The 19,976-nt window shown below is 41.8% G+C and overlaps 1 protein-coding gene across 4 annotated transcripts in view; it reads right to left on the bottom strand.

Moving 5' to 3' along the window:
• COL8A1 (collagen type VIII alpha 1 chain) overlaps positions 1-15,633 on the bottom strand; it is a 96,253-nt gene extending 80,620 nt beyond the window's left edge. For 3 of the 4 annotated variants that reach the window (XM_083736611.1, XM_083736610.1, XM_083736609.1), the window contains exon 1: positions 15,383-15,633. The gene's annotated coding sequence lies outside the window, so the exon portion shown is untranslated. The remainder of the gene's footprint in view (positions 1-15,382) is intronic. The other variant, XM_083736608.1, reaches the window with a different exon arrangement.
• Positions 15,634-19,976: the final 4,343 nt, after the last annotated feature.

The raw sequence follows: 19,976 nt of genomic DNA, 5'->3' as shown, positions 1-19,976 counted from the left end.
TGATGTTGATGCTGATGAACAGAAAGCAGCTAGCCACTAATACCGTTATTACTATTAATTATTTTTGTATATTACCTGCCCTTCAGCCTAGGGTCCCAACAATTTAAAACATTAAAAACAATTTAAAAACCTACAATTACAAAAGAAGTTATCAAAAGTAACGAAAGGTCATACAATTATTTAGATTTAGATTTCCAGTCTTTCTGCATTAGAAATCTCCAAGGCCGTTTACTAAAAAGAGACTATGGGATGAGATGTGCTTTAGCTGTGCTTGCAGGTGGATCTAACAGTTACATTAGCATTATTTCGGTCTATTCCTCAGCTAGTTCTTCAACTGCTATTAAATTACAAGCAAAACTTGTGTATACACCCTTGCACGCCAAGAAAGCTTTCTAAAACTTTGTGTGGTTTTCTTTCCCACCCTGTTGGCTGGGTTTTGTTTTGCTCTCTTCCATCATCACCAACTGTCCTTTTAAATGGTTTATTAAGTACCCCAGATAAATGTCCAACTGCCTGTCCCTTCTATAATGAACAGCAACTTTTCCAGACATATATTAAAAGCAAGAAACAAATATGAAACAAATGGAAAATTGGTTTCGAACAATACCTACCAGGTAGAACGGGGAAACACCACACATATGATGGCAATGGAGAACAGAAGAGAGGTTAACCTTGCTTTATGCAGCTGCCAGATCAACGACTAAGTTTAGGATTAATGAGCCATTTGTCCCCTATTCCCTTTACGCCATGCTACTTTTTGCAGGAACATATAAGCCCTCTTCAAAACAGATGTGACATAAATCACACACACTCACTTTCCACACATTGCAGATAACACATCACAGGGCTGGAGGGATAGTTAAACGCCGCAGAAGACAGAATCACAACTCAAAACGATATTGACAGGCCAGACCCATGCCGAAAACAACAATTCAACAGAAATCAATGTTAAGTCCTGCATTTAGGCACAAAAAGCCCCAAAGGAACAAGTGTAGTCTGGGGAAGACCGGACTTGGCAGCAGTAAACATGAAAAGGTTCCATGTGTCCTAGTGAGCATGAGTCAGCAGTGTGATAAAGCAAATGCAATCTTAGGAAGAGCTAAGAGAAACATAGTGTCCAGATAACAAGTAGTTTTGTTGCTTTCTGCTGCACTGGTCATATCACACTGGTGTGCTGTGTCTGGTTCTGAGCACCATATTTCAAAGAGAATGGCAAACTAGAGCATAACCAGAGGAGGACAACCAGGATGGCTTGGGGTCTGGAAGGTGAGTCGTATGAGGAATGGTTGAAAGACAATGCAGGTCACTCATGGTCAAAACCAAATCCAACTTAACACACTGATCTGCAATCATTTATAAGCATAAAGGGACCCCTGACCATTAGGTCCAGTCGTGGCTGACTCTGGGGTTGCGATGCTCATCTCGCTTTATTGGCCAAGAGAGCCGGCGTACAGCTTCCGGGTCATGTGGCCAGCATGACTAAGCCGCTTCTGGCAAACCAGAGCAGCGCACGGAAATGCTGTTTACCTTCCCGCTGGAGTGGTACCTATTTATTTACTTGCACTTTGATGTGTTTTCGAACTGCTAGGTTGGCAGGAGCAGGGACCGAGCAATGGGAGCTCACCCCATCGTGGGGATTCGAACCACCGGCCTTCTGATCAGCAAGTCCTAGGCTCTGTGGTTTAACCCACAGTGCCACCTGCATCCCTATTTATAAGCATAGTTCAGACTTAATGCTGAAGCATGGTTTGCGGTCTAAACCATGGTTTTAGCATTGAGTCTGCATGAGTCTTAGGCTCATACCATCAACCCATCTCCTACTAGCTTTTCTCCTTGTGGTGTCCAAATGCAGGGAACTGTGATTAGTTATGTCAATTGATATCATAACCTTATGCAAGTTAACCCATCCCACTGAGGTCTACCAAGTCTTTTACCTACATAGGTGAGCTTACAACTTTAGCATTCAGCTCCAAATACATTTGCCATGGGAGAAGAGCCATATTATGGTTCTGCACATTCAGCGGTGACCTCTCCTAGAGCCTGAGCTCTTTGGGGCCCCTCCAAATTTTTTGAGGAGAGGCTGGGTGCCTCAATGTTTGAAGAAATCAGGGGGCAGAGGACACCAAGCGTGGAGCCAAGCATGGTGTGGCTTCAACAGCCGGCTCCTTCTCCTCCTTTTCCTGCCGCACAGGGGAAGGAGGCAGGAAGCAGTCCCTGGGCAAGCAGGGAATTGTGCACCCCCATGCGGCAGTTCCTGGCTGGTGGCAGTGGCAGCAGCAGCAGCAGCAGGAGCTGCCAGCCATTGAAGCCATGCTGCTGTAGCATTCGACTCCTCCTGGTGTTGCATGCATGACATCAGTCTGCCCCCGGAAACTCCCTCACAAATTGGAGCCTCTCTGCACAGCCAAGAGTGCCCATGGACAGATGTGCAACCACATCTGACTTCACAGTTAGCTCGTTCTGCATGATGTAAGCATCAGGCTTTAAGGAGTCATCCATGTTGACAAATTGGCCATTTCCCACCCTGCATGGCAAAATATTCAAATTTTGACATAGGAACCCCTATCCATCCTGCCTCTGACCCCAACCCATCATTTTATTCCCCTTCCTTCCCTCCCCCTTCCCTTTTTATGAAAATTACCCACTCTGGGATCCCACAGCTAATTCTCCCCTGGTCTCCTCGCTGGCACAAATAGGACTAATTTAGCCAGCTAGCCCTGGTGATCATCTAATGTTTATTGGATGGATTTCCCCCCTAAATTGATTTTTGAATTCTGAATGTATTGTTATTCACGTTTTATACTGTATTTTATGCTCTTTTCGTTGCATCAATTAAGTGTTTTAAATTTGTTGTTAGCTGCCCTGAGCCCGGTTTTCTGAACCAGGAATGGCAGGGTAAATAAAAATGTATTATTATATTTTTTTATTATTACTATATCGCATCCTTGCAACTGTACTCTTCCCAAGCACTGAGATGCTTCATTTTTGTTTAGTTCTGAGAAGGCTCCACTCTTGTTTCACCCTGATTGACAGCTGTGGTGGGTTGGCAACATGCCACACAGGCCAACCAAGACTCACACGGGGAAGGGACTGGGAAACTTCACAATACTTTTGACCATGGTCAGCGTATCCTTAGAGAATCCATTCCATATGTAAAAAAAATGTTTTCTTGTATGCTTCTCAGCAGGGCTGGACAAAGCTGTTTAATGGAGAGCACAGAGCTCTTTGATGATCCCAAGTCTTTTGGTTTGGGGTTGTGGCCGTGTCCCCTTTGAAGCTAAAGATATGATTTATTACTTATGAAAAACCAAAGAATCAGCTTTGGCCTGGACTGTTTTGGAAAGCTCACTTTTCAACATTGCCTTGTTCTTCACTTCCAGCGCACATTGACAAGTAATGGCATTTCTGGAACAACTAAAACATGAGGGACTTTCTTCCTAAAGTCCAAATTAGCATTTTCTGCAGCAAACAATGTGAATGCTACTATGGCACATTTCATCTGCTGGCCAAGTGGAAATGAGCAGAGAGTTATTTCTTTCCTCTTTCAAAGAATGTGCTTTATAAGAAGTGGATGCCAGTGGAAGGTGCTGGCTTAACTGTTCTAAAGTGGAGCTGAATTAAATTTAGCACAAAGTAGCACAATTTATGTCCGTCTAATTTGGCTTTCTCCCTTACAAATGCTGCTGGGCTGAGATTTTGGGGAGTGGGGTAGGGAATCCATAATATAAAAGTGTTGCATTTGGCAAGCTGAGTCTTAACATTAAAGCTTAAAATTCCTCAGGGAGACTTAAGATTTAGGGGACAATCAAAGCCACACACAGAGAAAGAGAGAGCGTGCATTGTGCTCATTGCCATAGGGGACTGCATGGTCTCCATAATTTTTGAAAAAATGAAATGCAGACATTTCTGTAGCACATTAGTATCCTACTTCACATACTACTTGTGCAAACAGGGAAGGAGAGAAGACAGAGGCTAAGAAACAGTGCTCCTGGCCCTGCCCATAGGTCACACAGTTCCACCCCAGCCTGCCACCCACACTTTAGCATAGCCATCTGAAGGCCACCCTTTGCATGGAGGCTTCCCTAGATATTGGAACTCTGCATGATTTGTGTTCTGGGGAAGCCTCAGGTCAATATTAAAATAGCAAAGTCTTTCTCCTTCACAAAAAAGACAAAGGGACCCCTGACCATTAGGTCCAGTCGAGACCAACTCTGGGGTTGCGGCGCTCATCTTGCTTTATTGGCCAAGGGGGCCGGCATACAGCTTCCGGGTCATGTGGCCAGCATGACTTAGCCGCTTCTGGCAAACCAGAGCAGCGCACGGAAACGCCGTTTACCTTCCCACTGGAGCGATAACTATTTATTTACTTGCACTTTTATGTGCTTTCAAACTGCTAGGTTGGCAGGAGCAGGGACCGAGCAACGGGAACTCACACCGTCGCAGGGATTCGAACCGCCGACCTTCTGATCGGCAAGTCCTAGGCTCTGTGGTTTAACCCACAGCACCACCCATGTCCCTCCCCAGACACACAGCCATGCTAACACATGGACAGCAGGCCCAGGGCTGGGGTGGGAGGACCACATACTCTTGGAGTGGGGCCAAAAGTGCAGTTCCTGGCCCCTTTCCACTCATTTCCCCTCTTTGTAAGGAGTGAAGAGGAGAGCTATTGTGAATTCTGGATGTGCCCCAATGGTGGTGGTGGTGGCGTGTCCAGGTTTCTGATCCCCAGAATATGGCAACCCTATGAAAAGGGTTGCCCACTCCTGTGTTAAAGGAAGCTTCTTTCACCTCTTTGCCGTTTTGCTGACTCCTAAACATGGAATCCGTTTTTAAGCACATTGTGGGTATATCCCTTCCATGATTATTTAGGGCTTGTATATCTTCAGAGAGTCCCATCAAAGACCCCAGTCAGGATGCTCAGAGCTCCACAGATATCTCCCCAATCACATACACCCCAAAGATTTCTATGATGAAAATAGGGATGTCTTATTCCATAATAATAATGATAGTAATTTTATTATTTATACCCTGCTGATCTGACTGGGTTTTCCTAGCCACTCTGGGCGCCTTTCAACATATATAAAAATATAAAACCTTTTTTATATCCCATAGAAATGCTGGAAAACTGAATACAATAGCTGTGCACAAATGGTTTATCAGAACTCTACACCCTCAACAGTGGGCAGAGAAACTGCAGGCGTCATTTCATCTATTTTCTCCAGGGGAGAAGAAATTCTCCAACAGCTTCTCAGTGTCAACGCTCCTTATTAGCACTAGTAGCTGCAAGGGTTTCTTCTTCTTCTTCTTCCCCTCAGGTTTTCTCTTCCCCTTCCGCACCCTTTATTTTATGTTGACACTGCCCTGGCAACAGCAGCAATTCTTTCAGCGACCTAGTCACCATTTTTGCATCTTTCACAGTGACCTAGATCTAGCATCATTCCAGGATACAGTATATAGTGTTTGTTTGTTTGTTTTGTTTGTGTGTTTTTCTCCAGAGAGGAGTGGGAAGGTAATGGCAGCCAATTAAAAAACATGGTGAGGAATATCTAGAAAAAGTCAGCCATGGCCTTTTCTCCTTGGCGAGTGGGATAAGAAAAAGAGACATCTCAGAAAAAATGTCTTCTGAGAAATTTCAGCTCAGCTCTACTGAATATCTCTTGCTCATTCTGCAGCTGCCTGAGGCAAGCAGCCAAATTCTATTTTTCTGCCTGTATGATGGATCACAACTCTGCATAGAACTGGAGTGGAGGCATAAAAACTAAGGTGATGAGAACCAAAGAACAAAAGTTGGAGTGGAGTGTGGCAGTGAAAACAGATACCCCACCCCCACCCCGACCGGCTTCTGTAGTACTTGAATGTATAGAAAGTTACAGGATTGCAGCAGGAACCTAGGGGACATGCACTGTTTAGAAACAAATCAGTATGTCTCCTCAAAACATTTGTAGTCACAAATAGCATGGAAAGTGGGATCGCGTATAACTGCCCTGCTACAGCCATGAGCACAAATCATAATAAATGCACATTAAAAATATGTCTGGTAGGATAAAGCCCAAGATATTTAAACTTACTAAATCAAAATATATTCAATAAGACAAACAGGGAATTCACTAATTTTAAGAATATTTTTTTTAAAAAAATGGAAAACTTGCCAAATAATCAGTAGGCCATGGGGATCAGTATGCCATTAGACCACCAGGAAAAAGGAAGGTGACACCACAGGAATTCAGCAGAGAAGCTGAATGAATGAAATAATGGAATTCATGCCAGAATTCTGAAAGAAAAAACATGAACTTGATGTAACTAATTTGAAGTAACCATTGCCTCAAATATGTAACCGTCCTGATATCTTGTGATGAAGGACAGTATTGTATTTTTATTTATTTATTTATTTATTTATTTATTTATTTATTTATTTATTTATTTATTTATTTTAACAACAACCTGCCATTAATATTGACAGCTTTAGCTGAAGAATAAGAAGTTGCTATCTGAAACACCGGAATACTGTACATACAACAGGCCTCAGTTCAGCAGTTTGCAAAGAAATTATTTTAAATAACAGACATGGGTTCTGAATGTGGGTTCTGAAATACAGCACTGACTGATATCAACTGGGTTTGTTGTTGGGAGACAGGTATATTTTGAGATGGCAGGCAACCCTGTATTGAATACAGTAATCTGTCTCTGCTATAATGAAAACCACCAACTCAGAGAGCAGAATACAAGACCCAAGGGACAAGGCATTATGCAAAAACTAGCCCTACATAAATATAGTCCTAAGAATCTTGACAGACACAGTAGTCATAAAGCAACCACACCCACATTTGCAGCATATATTCAAACCACTATGGTACCTCTTTAAACAGTCATAGCTTCCCCCAAATAATTATGGGGATTGTAGTTTGTTAAGGGTGATGAGAGGGATTGGGTATTAAAACACTCAGAAAATCGTAGCTCTGTGAGGGGGAATAGGAGATCACCTACTAACTCTCAGCCCCCTTAACAAACTACAGTCCCCAGAATTCATTGCAGGAAAGCCATGGCTGTTTACAGCAGTGTCATAGCACTTTCCTTGTATGGTGTGAAGGTTGCCCATATTCAGTAGTTATTGACAGAAGGTTGCTTTGGTTACTGCTGCACTGGCAGGGTCTAGTTTGCAGAGTGTTTTTGGCTACTAGGAACTCTCTTGTCACAGGAGTGCCTTCCTACTGCAGTTGTGGAGAAGACCTTGGAACAAATGATCCAAGACACATGCACAGACATAGCAGTCATCCACTTACTGTGTACTCGCAGCCTTGGGAATAGTGTGCGCAGCCTTAGCACTGCAAGCTGTTGGCCACCCAGCCAGACAGCAAAGAGAAGTGGAAAACAGAACACCAGTGAATTCTCAGAACAAGAGGGCTGGATGCATTCAGTATCTCGCCCCCTCACCAGAACCAGAAATGAATAACTTTCGCATGGATCTAAGGGTATTTGCATGCCATGGGTTATGTCCATGCTACAAATTCAAGCCAACTCCATCCCAACAACCAACCCATCCCTGCCATAAAGAAAAGTATCAGAAAATAAGCATCGTATTTCAAGAGGTGTCACAGAAAGTGCCTATAATACAAACTGGGGTTTAAGCTGCTCTGTTCTGTTTTTCTGCTATATGTTTTTAGAATCTGAAATGTGAGCAGCTCTGAAACTGTCTTCCTTCTTTTTAAATACTTCTGATACTGCCTTTCGCAAAACCACCAAGGCGGTGTGCAAAAAATATATATTCTATGATTCAAATCCCCACTCAGTCACAGGAACCTTGGCCAGTCACTGGACTCTAAACTACCACAGGGTGTTGAGGATAACACAGAGAGGCTATCCTGAGGAACTTCTGGAATAAATGGAATGGAATGGAAGAAGGAAAAACTCTGTCTCATCACCGCTCATTGTCTTCCGCAAAACTTCAGAAAAATTATGTCATTTTGCATGCCTTTACAGAACTCATCTTTCTTTGACAGAATTAGCAAGGGCAAATTACCACTAACTCATCTATGAAATTCTGCTGGCAAACAGCAGCTGCATAGGGTTGGGTAAGAAATATATTTTCCATTCCAAAAACAACTGCAAACTTCTTATTTCTTTTCAACTGGGAGAAATTTGATCTTTTAAGCGTTTTGGTGGGTTCTTTTAAAACCGAAATTTCAGAAACATTTGAGATGAAACATTCCAGTATGACATTTTTAAAAAATGTGTAAATGTTTTATTTTGTTTGGACATTTTGGAGACGTTTTGTTTTGACTTGCCGAAACAAAATGTTTTGACTCAACACTCATTGGCTTAAGAGGGGCCTAAAGCCTGCATTTTTGGAACATGCTCAGCTAATAACTATTTCAAGACACCATTACAGGGATCACTCAGCACATCATCAAAATCTTCAAGTGGAGAGTTGAAATCTCAGTCAATCAGTAGGCCTTGGGGTGGTTCATCCCAACTGGCCAGCTGCAAATAACAATCACAACTAGTCTGCCTCAGTCTCAGGGATTTTTCATCCTTACATGACTTTTTACTGCTTGGCTTCTGTAACAAAGAAGCACAGCATTTTGCTGTAGGTAGCAACCTGCTCCAAAAAAATTGTTAAGATCACTCATTAGATTTGGGCAAGAATTGGTTTAAATGCAGCCTGCTCCTATGGCAGAATGGGATATTACATCCTAGCCATCCCAGGATGAATGCTGTTAAACCACCGGGTTGTATATAGGGATGGGCTAATCTGTCAGTTTTGGTTTCTCACAGTTTCTTAAGTTCAAGACTTCACATTTCCACATCAGTTTGCAATTTAAAATGCTTGTGAAAATTAATCAGCATTTAAGTCCAACTTTTTCCTAATAGGTACAATTTTTGACGCATTTTAGCCTAATATACACCTTTCTGCAAAGCATTTCCATAATGTAATGTTCTTTTCATTTATCTATGCATGGTACACGGACTGGTACATGACATCTTGACATCCTCTTGTCATATTACATAGCAGTCAAGTTTGCAGCCCTCATGACCAAAGCAAATTTAAGCAAAATAAAAGGATGAAGCTAAACATGGAGGTAGAATAAAGGTTTTAAAAATTGCTTAGCTTTCCCATTGAGAATAAGATGTGTGTAACACAAGCCCATGCATGTTTATTCATAAAGAAGTTTACAATTGCAACCTAAATCTTTGGCCAGATCATGTCCCATGAAAGCACAACTTACAAAGGAGTGATACTAGCAGTTCCAGATGGTTCAGTTCTGTTGCGCTCAGCTATCATATAAAATGTGAAGCCCTCAACTTGTTTTTTGATCTCTCTGGACTGCAATTTCATTCTGCGTGTAGAATAAGTCAAGTCAAAACACTTCAGCATGACCAATTCATTAGATCATTAAAACGGCAAAAAGAATTTTACATCTTCCTGTCTTCTGTAACTCCTAATTCAACTTGATGAAATGTGGCACGTGTAAACAAAACGGCTTGCAAAGCAGACAGTGTCTTAATGTGGGAAAACAAGTTTGTGTATTTCCCTGCATATTTAAAGCTATTAGTTTGTCTGGTAAAAATCACCACTGGTAAACACTGTATCACTTTTGCCCCTTGATATAAACCACAAACAGAACAGATCAATGCACTAGAAGTGAGAAGTGACAAGATACAAGGGGTGGGAAACCTGTGACCCTCTAGCTCTTCGTGGACTCCAACTCCCATCAGCCTCAGCGAGCATGTGCCAAAGGTCAGGGATGATGGGAGCTGGAGTCCAACAGTATCTGGAGGACTGCAAGTTCCTCACCCCTGCATTAAAACAAAAACTCTAAGAAACTTGTTAGCCTGGAAGAGGTCACTTGTGCAAATTAATATGGACTAGATCAGCCTTCACCAACTTGGTGTCCTCTAGATGGTTTGGACTAAATCTTCTATCATCCCCAGCCAAACATCTGAAGGACACCAGACTGACTGGATAGTGGAAGAATGCCAATGTGAATGTTGTACATGCATTTTAGCCAATATGTGGTTCCAGTCAAATGACATACATCAAAAACGTACATTTGTGAGAACAATCTTACAGGATGCCTGGTCATGCTGTTGGTTGAGCCTATTAGGATAGCATCTGAGGGCAGGAAGTGGGCAACATATCAGTAGAGCACATTGCAGGTGGTAACACTTGAAACCAAATATTGGCTCAACTGGACAGAGACCAGAAATCTGTTTCTAATGGGAAAGCCCTGAATTACACAAATAATACAGAAGAAGGCTCTTTTGAATATGTGTCAAGACCCTTTCTCTTATCACTGAATAACTAAAGCTAGGTTCCACATAAGGGGTCCCACTTCCACATACATGCCAACATCCAATGAGTGTGTGATAAGGTACCAGAAAAACACTCAATGAGCATGACACTCAGACCCCTAGTGGCCAGGAATTCTGCCACACACATACAGCTTGCCTGCCCAAGTTCTTCCAGTAGACTGGGAGTGGAAAATCTTTACGTTTGTAGGGTTACTGTCTCACAAATGTTGAACACTGTCACAGGGCATGGCTGGCATGCATGCCAGAGTGAAAGGGGAGTGGTCAGTAGGCACATTTCTGCTATCCACACACAATTTATCGAATTCCTGCCATTGCTCATCTGAACTAAAGCCAAGATATTTTTCTGAGAAATTATCTTGTCCCTCACTTTTTCCTCACTCCCCTAAAAAATGAAGACTACATTGCATAATTATCTCCAAATATTCTCCACTATTTTAGTTCATTTTTCGTGGTCACCATTCTCCCCCACCCCACTGCCCTGGAAGATGCAAAATGATGGCCATGCTGCCATGACAATTGCCTGTGTTGCCAGTGAGCAGCAACAGCAACACACCCTCACCCCATAGGAAATAAACAGAAGCTGTGCTAATACCACTGCTAAAGGTGAGCCCCACTCCTAGCAACCTGCTGGAGAGTTTCTCCTCATTCTAGAGAAACTTGGTGAAATTGTCCCTCCAGTTTCGCCACCCACATATAGGGTGGAGGATTTTGACAGACCATCGGCACACAACAGTAGACCACTGCGGATTTAGAGGAATTGACTTTTGAGACAGAGGGGTAGGAGTTTCAGGTAGGTTTGAATCTAAGTATCTCTCATTGTAGGCATTAAGCACTGCCCGGAACTTTCCAGACCTCACATTCCTGTCACGGGCTGGCCAAGTCAGAACAAGGCAGATGGATGGTTTCCTGAGTACCCAGGGGAGGGCTCTGGTGGGATGGGGAAGTCTCTGCCACAGTTGGGACAGCCTGAGGACGAGAATGCTGGGGAGGGTCCAGGTGGGGAAGATTCCTTCAACCTGCACTCTCACCTAACCTGTCGTCACAATGTGAGCCACAAGCCCCGCCTCCCTCTCCACAGCTGTTTGAGCCGATCACACTACCCACCCCAGGATCGCCAGACACTGGACGTATCCCTGCCTCTCCACCTTGTATATTTTTTTCTGGTACTGAGGAACGCTCCCTGATGCTATTAGACATCAACAGCATCAGTGTGTGTGTGCTTGTGCAAAATCAACATTGTGTGATCTCCACAATCGGGACCAGTGGAAGATTCCCATGGAAGGTTGTTCAGGGTGGCCTGTCTAATTTTGTGTGATTCCATGTTCCCCATGACAGCCATTTTTTTGTTATCCCCTCTCCCCTGGAACTATTTTGTGCCTGGAACCCTCAAGACGCTCTCAAAATTGACAGTGTGCCCATTGATCCAAAAAGGTTAGCAACCACTGTGCTAAACCATAGTTTAGTGTTACACCTGGGTGAATATCATGGAGCAGGGAGCCTTTACTGTAAAGAATGCTCAGATTAAACCAAAGTGTTTTTCCAACAAAGCAGGGTTCCTCCTGCCTTCATTCAACAGATTTAAGAACAGGCCTTCAACAAAAGACTGAGAAAACCACAGAGAGAAACGAATTAATAAATCCATCTGAAAAGAACTATGGGCTGTGGATAACATTCTGGCAGGAGAATATCCATCAGGAAAGCAGCAGTTCACTTTGCCTTATTTGAAACCCAACAGTTAGAATTCGAGAGGGCTCAAAGCAAGTAAGAAAGCTGTAATTTTGGAATTTATGTGGAAATTACAATCATCCCCCAAATATAATAGCTAACAGCCTTAAACACAGGGGAAGCAAATGTTAAAAATGACTACGTATCACAATGAAATAAACTGCTGACTTTTCTTTGAACTCCAATGAATTCTTGAGAGAGCCAGAACACTACAGCTAGGACATTTGGAGAGCGTGAGAGGGAAGGAAAATCTTCTGAACAGAAAATATGGAGCAAACAGGTCAAAATACTATTCTGACATAGAGAATGTTCATCCAACTTGGATGGCTTTACAAGAAGACTGGAGAAATTCATGGAGGATAAGGCTATCTCAATGGCTATTAGCCGTGATGGCTATGCTCTGCCTCCACAATCAGAGGCAGTGATGCTTCTGAATACAAGTTGCTGGAAACCACAGGAGAGGAGAGTGCTCCTATGATCCAGTTTGGCCACTGTGAGAAGAAGATGCTGGGCAAGATAGGACATTGACATCATCCAGCTGGCTCTTCTTATGTTCTCTTATGCAAGTGGCATTCAAATTCTAGGCTGGTTCTAGACCAATTATACTCCAGGTTAGACCCATTGAAATAACTGGGGCTTAGGGGTGTCAACTTGAATAAAGTAGGGGGGACAGGTAAGCCTTGCCTTGCATAATCAATCACATGACTTGGCACACACACACCGTGTTGATGGCAATACCCATCAACTTTGGGGGGACCCAGCCCCCTCAAAGATTTTATTGGGGGGCGAAGGGACCTCGACCCCTAGGAGATGGCTCCTATGGTGGGACTTATGTAAGCCATGACTAACAAGTCCCATTAATATCCATAGGTCAACTCTACATATGACTAAGTCTGGACCCGACCCTCTTTCCACAGTGAGGTGTTGAACAATGGAGTAAGTATATTCCAGGAAATCGCAGGTCACATCTGTAACATACAGCCAAAGCACTCTTATTCCAGTTTAAGAGTCATGGCTTCCCCCCAAAAGAATCCTGGGAACTGTAGTGCGTTAAGACAGCTGAAAATTGTTCAGAGACCCCGGCAAACTACAATTCCCATGATTCTTTGGGAGAAGCCTTGACACGTAGTGGAATGAAAGTGCTTTAAATGTGTGGTGTGGATGTGGCTACAGCAGTCCTGTACACACCAACATCCTGTGTCCAACTGGAGTGCTGGGAAACTGCTGAGAATACCACCCTTTTACAATGTGGTACATTTGTGTTGGACGTCTGTGCTCTTTTCTTGATCTAACTCAACAGCCTTTCCTGCATTGACCTCACTCTATAGATGGATTTCAGTGCCAATACTGCCATAAAATATATGGTTCTAACAAGCTGCCCTCCTCCCTCCCCAAAAACACATTTGAAGATACATAATCATTTCTGAAGCTAGGCACTGCTTAATTTCCTCTGGTCAGTCCAATGCTGAAAAGTGACACTTCTCTGAACTCCTGACCTATTTTTCAAGGCGGGAAAGGCACCTGTAGGAGAGTTTAGTTTGTATCAGGAATATTCCACTACACACCACAAAAGCAAACAAACCAGCTCGATTTACAGCAGTGTCTCACTTTCAACACATGCAGCTATTCTGTGTTAAACACATTTTGTCAAGTGTTTCCTTCTGGGAATACTACTTGAAGTACATTTTCAGACATATTTGGTTAAGAAAAACTTGCATGATAAATGGAATTTCACAGTAGGATCTTATTTTAACCTGAATTCTTCAGATAGCACATTCCTTGAATTATAGCCTTGCAAGTTTCCCCCCCTCAGTTGTATGTGGCTTGTTTCGTTTTATTATTTTTGCTAAAGTCTAAAACTTGATTATCAATATCTATGTAAATAATAATAATAAAGAGTGTGCTCAAACAACAGTTTAAGAATAAGGAAATAATTTAGGAATGTATTGAGCTATTCTTGTCCAAAAAAATTGTGTGCTCAATTTGTTTTTCAAAAAGTACAGATTCGCCCCCCCCCCCATCTCTAAAGCTTAGCAAAATGTTCTGTACTTTAATAGCAATTTCAGAGGACATCAGACACTTACGTAACTTTCGGTTGGACTTTTTCCTGCTACTATGAGATAAAATTTCAGTTGCTTACTCTATAAAAAGAATTGCAATGCTTACTGTATCAAACCACACCTCCCAAACTAAATTAATACAGCATTTGTGGCATCCCACCAACTGTGTGGCTGCATTTAGAGAGAAACTGTGTGAAATAATATTCAATAATAGCAAAGCAGGGTTCAGAAAAGGAATGAAATGGCATGGATCTGCCTTAAAGAGTACAAAAATGTTATATATAAAGCCATGCAGCCCCTGTTTTTCTGGATACAGTTAACTGCCCCTACTTACACAATACTAATTCCTGATCACTTGTGTTTCTATGCAGGCATTCCTGGATTAGGGTTTATATGATGGAATTCCTTTAGAAAGGGGACTTATGTGGCTAATGCCTTGGCTCACTTGCAGTGTGAGAATTGCCCCTAGAAACTGAAGTGCATTTCTATGGACAGACAATTAGAGGGGTGCATTTAAGAAATGCTTTCCAAAGCCTTTGCTTTTAATGCCTCTAATTCAGTGCCAGCACTCTTTCTATTGAGGCTAGAATATGTAAACATAACTGGCTCACTGTTGGCCCCTGCCTAAGAAACATGTGGAAGATCTATTGCTTCATGCTGCTACACAGGCAGAGATATCTAACACAATTTATCCTTTAGGAAGGTGCAGCACAGCTTGTCCTATATTTTCAGGAATTGGGACTTCGATCTCGAGGCATATTCTCAAGGTTCCTGGCTTGACAACTTCTCTCTGTTGTCAAACACCCACCTGACCGGTGTTCCTCCACAAAGGCAGCAATCCAAACATGCCTTATTTGCAGAGCAATAAAATGTGCAAAAAGATGCTCTTTCCAAAAGTTAGGAGGAAGCTTTCCCAAATATGACAACAGGCCCTTTCCCTAGTATTAAGGAAAATCTTTGCACTCCTTGAAAGCCCACATTTTTGTTGATAACTTAATGACAGAAACATAGTTTAACATAACAACAGAATTTAAAAATGTTAAATAACATTTCCAGGCATGCTGCTTTATAGATACATATAAAATACAGAAGGGAAAAACACTGCCACAGATGTTATACATTTCCTAGTAATTTAAGCCATTTTCTTTCATTCTGAAAACAGTTTGCTACTTGTCAGTTGCAAAATACCGACAAAGCATCCCCAAGAGGATTATCAGCAACGCTGGCACATGTCACACAACAACATCTGGATGCAGCTGAAGCAATTGAGATAGGAGCATTCTTACCTTGAGTTTGCAAGGTCCCAAAGAGGGGAAATCACTGGCTCACCACGCTGGGAAGACTGAAAGAGTGCTCTGATCAACTGCCGGTAGCATGCAGTTAGCTTTTATGTCTAGGTGGGAGGAGCTGCTGTTCAAAGTAGGTGGGCAGAGAGCAGAGTCAGGCAGTAGCCAGAGGCGACTAGCAGTATAAATACTTTGCTTTAAGGGTTGAAGAGTGTGTCTGGCACCTGGGGGAGGGAGAACAGCATCCTGATTTAAAGCAGATCCACATCATGCATTTATAGCACAGCCAATGCCTATTTAAAGCACATGATGTCACCCCCACCAAGGATCCTGGGAACTGTAGTTTGTTATGGGTGCTGGAAATTATAGTTCTATGGAGGGAATTACAGTTCCCAGGATTCTTATGGGGGGATCATGTACGTTAACTATATTATGTGGATCTGACCTTAGTTTTTATTGCCCAATAGGTTGTAGGATGGTGTATTATTATTATTATTATTATTATTATTATTATTAACAACTACCCTTCACTCGTGGGTGGCACTGTGGGTTAAACTACAGAGCCTAGGACTTGCCGATCAGAAGGTCAGTGGTTCAAATCCCCGTGACGGGGTGAGCTCCCATTGCTCGGTCCCAACTCCTGCCAACCTAGCAGTTCGAAAGCACGTCAAAGTGCAAGTAGATAAATAGGTACTGCTCTGGCGGGAAGGTAAACGGCGTTTCCGTGCGCTGCTCTGGTTCACCAGAAGTGGCTTAGTCATGCTGGCCACATGACCCGGAGGCTGTACGCTGGCTCCCTCGGCCAATAAAGCGAGATGAGCGCCACAACCCCAGAGTCGGCCACGACTGGACCTAATGGTCAAGAATCCCTTTACCTTTACCTTTACCCTTCACTCTAAGGTCCCAAGGCAGGCTGGAAAATTCTCCTAGGCTGATTCTGAGTTTCTTGAATATGCTGCAAAGCAGAAATGGTAGCACTCTTTAAGGTGGTGGGTCCTTTACTGGTCTTGGAGTTCTGGCAAATGTCTAACCTTGTTGCCCTACAGAACTGGCCCTGATGTCTGATATAAACCGAAGTAATTTTCCACCTCTGAATTATTTTTTCTTGCATTCATCATTATATATATAAAAAACAGACTTTAAAAAAAATTCTCTTTATAATTAAATAACCCGATTCCTAAAAAAAAAAAAAATCTGCAGATAACTTTTTTTTTATTCAACACAGCACCATTTCAGAAGTAATTCCTCTTCCTTTCATTTTATTTATTGACTATGGGATAGAAGACATTAATGATTTCTTCAGTTGTCAAGAGAGATATTTATGAACAAGTGGTCTGAGGCAATATTCCATCTTCCATTTATCAAAGACCTCCCAAAGACTTTCAGGCAGATTTATATTTGAAAGAGTCAATGTTGAAGAACTGCATTTTGGAAGAACAACTGATTTACCTTATGAATTCACAAAGTTAAGAAGTGGATGCTGAGAACAAAGCTTTTTGCTTTTTTATTTGTTTCTCTTTGTATTCCAGCTTCTACACTGATGACATGAAGCAAAAGGTGTGGCTCAGCATTTAATTCTTCCCACCTAACAGTGACATGGAAAGTTTGAATACACCGACGCTGAAGAGGCAAATGATGGTCTTTTGCAGTTCTAGTATTTTCTGCTGATTTAGATAATTGCGTATAATAACGATTTCACTTAGGGGTCGAGCATCCATATGCAGTGGTGTGGACCGAGTATGCAGTGGTATGACTGGCAATTGTGACTATATTTATGTTATAAAGTTTAAGCTGCATATTTTATTATGCATGGAAGAGATTTGTATAATTTGCATTATATTCACAGTTCTAAGGTGCTGGTGCTAGAATAGAACATTGTGGATCTCTCTGGGCAGATTCCCAGAATGCCGCGCCAATAATTCCTCTTTGCTTTCTCTCTCTGAAATTGCAGAGAAACCACCTATTATGGATGTCCACAGGAATTTTGGGGGTTTGGGGTTTGTTTTTTTCAGGGGGTGAAGTAAAACATTGAAAGGGGGAGCAGGCCAATTTCTCACATACAAAAATGTGTCTTTAAATTTTGCCTCATTCCTCAGGTTCTACCAATGGCAGGAACGTACTCTTTTTTAAAAGAAGGAAAGAAAGAAAGCTGGGAATCATGGAGTTATAACACCGGTTCTGAGAGATCTGCATTGGCTCCCAGTACGTTTCCGAGCACAATTCAAAGTGTTGGTGCTGACCTTTAAAGCCCTAAACGGCCTCAGCCCAGTGTAACTGAAGGAGCCCAAGAAAGTAAAACCTCTCACTACCTCCATTTCTTCCCCTTCTATTTGCCAGGAGGTGATGGGACCAGTGGCCATGATCTTCGTTTTTTTGATGTTGAGCTTCAGACCATATTTTGCGCTCTCCTCTTTCACCCTCATTAAAAGGTTCTTTAATTCCTCCTCACTTTCTGCCATCAAGGTTGTATCATCTGCATATCTGAGGTTGTTGATATTTCTTCCGGCAATCTTAATTCCGGCTAGGGATTCATCCAGCCCAGCCTTTTGCATGATGAAGTCTGCATATAAGTTAAATAAGCAGGGAGACAAAATACAGCCTTGTCGTACTCCTTTCCCAATTTTGAACCAATCAATTGTGCCATATATTAATATTAGTATTTTATGCCAAATAAAATAGCAATTAAATAAAAAATGAGGTTATAAAATGGTGCTCACCAAAGAGGTTATAGGAAACATGCAATGAGCTGTGCTAAGTTCACCTGCTTAGTAGGTCGCTGACCATGTCAAAAGCACAGATCTTTAAAAATGGGAGTGTGAAGGGTTCTACATCTGTAGAAGCTGTGCAAATCTTCCATTTTTCTATTTTAAAAAGTCAAAATTTCTGAGGTAAGAACAAAAGTCAGAAATAGTATTGGGTCAATTCAGGAGTACAGAATTTTATCTCAGCCAGTGCCTGGATTGGATTTTTATAATATATGTGTAATCAGTACTTTTATTCAGGGGGTACTACATACCCTTGAGTACTCCAAGAAAAGCACTTTGTGTTATGGGTTTAACTGTTTTTATATATGCAATTATTTTGACTGCTTTTGTATACCCAGTTGTTTCATATTTATTTTTATGTTATTGTGGAATTGCTTTGAGATGCTTCAAAGGAAAGCATTAATCAATGAAATAAATAAATGTTGCTTTTTGCAAAATGGAGACCACTCATGTGAGGAATTATTGTTCACCGCCAAGCAGTTAAGGCCTTTTCCAAAAAGGAAATGTCATGTCTTGGCTGTGGCTTGGGTGATTGATATGATTGCTCAGCACTTGGTCCTTTCATGGGTACACAGCAGTTGAGAACATAGCCTGAAGACTGTTTCCAGTCCTGGGAACCCGCCTTGCGTGGACCATTTTTAACATGTTTCATATATATTCCATTTATATTGTAATTTATGTTACGTTGTAAAAAGTGCTGAGTTCTCACTCGGGCCCGACAGATGAATTTGTTACTTTAAGCCTATTTTTAATGCAAACATGAAGCCTAACTTCCTTTTCTCAAGAAGATATGGGCAACATTCATGTCACTTAAGAGTTACAGTGCCACATTTAATGGGCTTTTGTGTCATAATGGTTGGAAGGGAATTGATCTATAATGAACTGTTTATGAAAATATTGGTCTCTGGCAAAAGAACCAGGATGATCACAATACTATCTGATCGTTCTGTCTAGCCCATCTTCCAAAGATATCAATGGAACGGCATTTAAAATGGTGGAAGGATTATTTTTTAAAGTTTTCTTTGAATGTAAATCTCACATTGCCCTTTAATAAAATGTCTGACAAAGGCCTGATTCTGCAGATTCACACAGTTCAATCTAGTGTGTGCTGTGGGTGGTAATACTTCACAATCTGCTGTTGTCTCTAGATCTTCCACATAGTGATTCCTATAGATAAATTTTAAGGGTTCAGTGTTATACAACAGAAACTAAATCCAGTCATGACTGCACTGGCCTTAATATCAACATATTCCAAATTCACATACAGACTTGACACTTTAGTCTCACCACTTGAAATAACTGCCCTTTATCTGTCTGACTAGCCTGTAAGTATTTTCTACCCCAGGTCAGAAGACCGTAGACTGCTGAATTTTCAAGACCAGACTTTTTTCTTTTTTCTTTTGCTAACCCTCCTTGATTGAGTTTGATGGCAATAGTCTTGGGTCTCTAGTACATGTTTCAGCTGCTGGACTGCTGTAAGAGAAAGATGATGCAGAAATAGATAATATAGATTGATGCACATTATAGGGAAAATACAGACATATTTGAAGCTACTCATACACTGACCATTCAGCTTAGAGCATGAGTGGAAGTTCCATGCTGCCTTATTATTTTTCCACAGATCACGTTGTCAAGAAACAGGCTCTCTCCCTGTTCCCAAGAGATCTTCTCATTTTGCACATCCAATATATGGTATTGCTGCTCTCCAGAAATAATCCATGTGTGTAGGTTAAATAAGTTCAGAGTGTTAGCAAAGTGAAGAATCACTAATTAACAGTCTCCAACAGATCTACATTTTCTATTGAAGCCTGTAACTCCTCAACTTTTTG

Source organism: Podarcis gaigeae (genome assembly GCF_964106915.1).
Source record: "Podarcis gaigeae genome assembly, chromosome: 4".
NCBI classification, from domain to species: Eukaryota; Metazoa; Chordata; class Lepidosauria; order Squamata; family Lacertidae; genus Podarcis; species Podarcis gaigeae.
The sequence above is the reverse complement of the archived record's forward strand: the minus strand, read 5'-3'. Positions and strand labels throughout refer to the sequence as shown.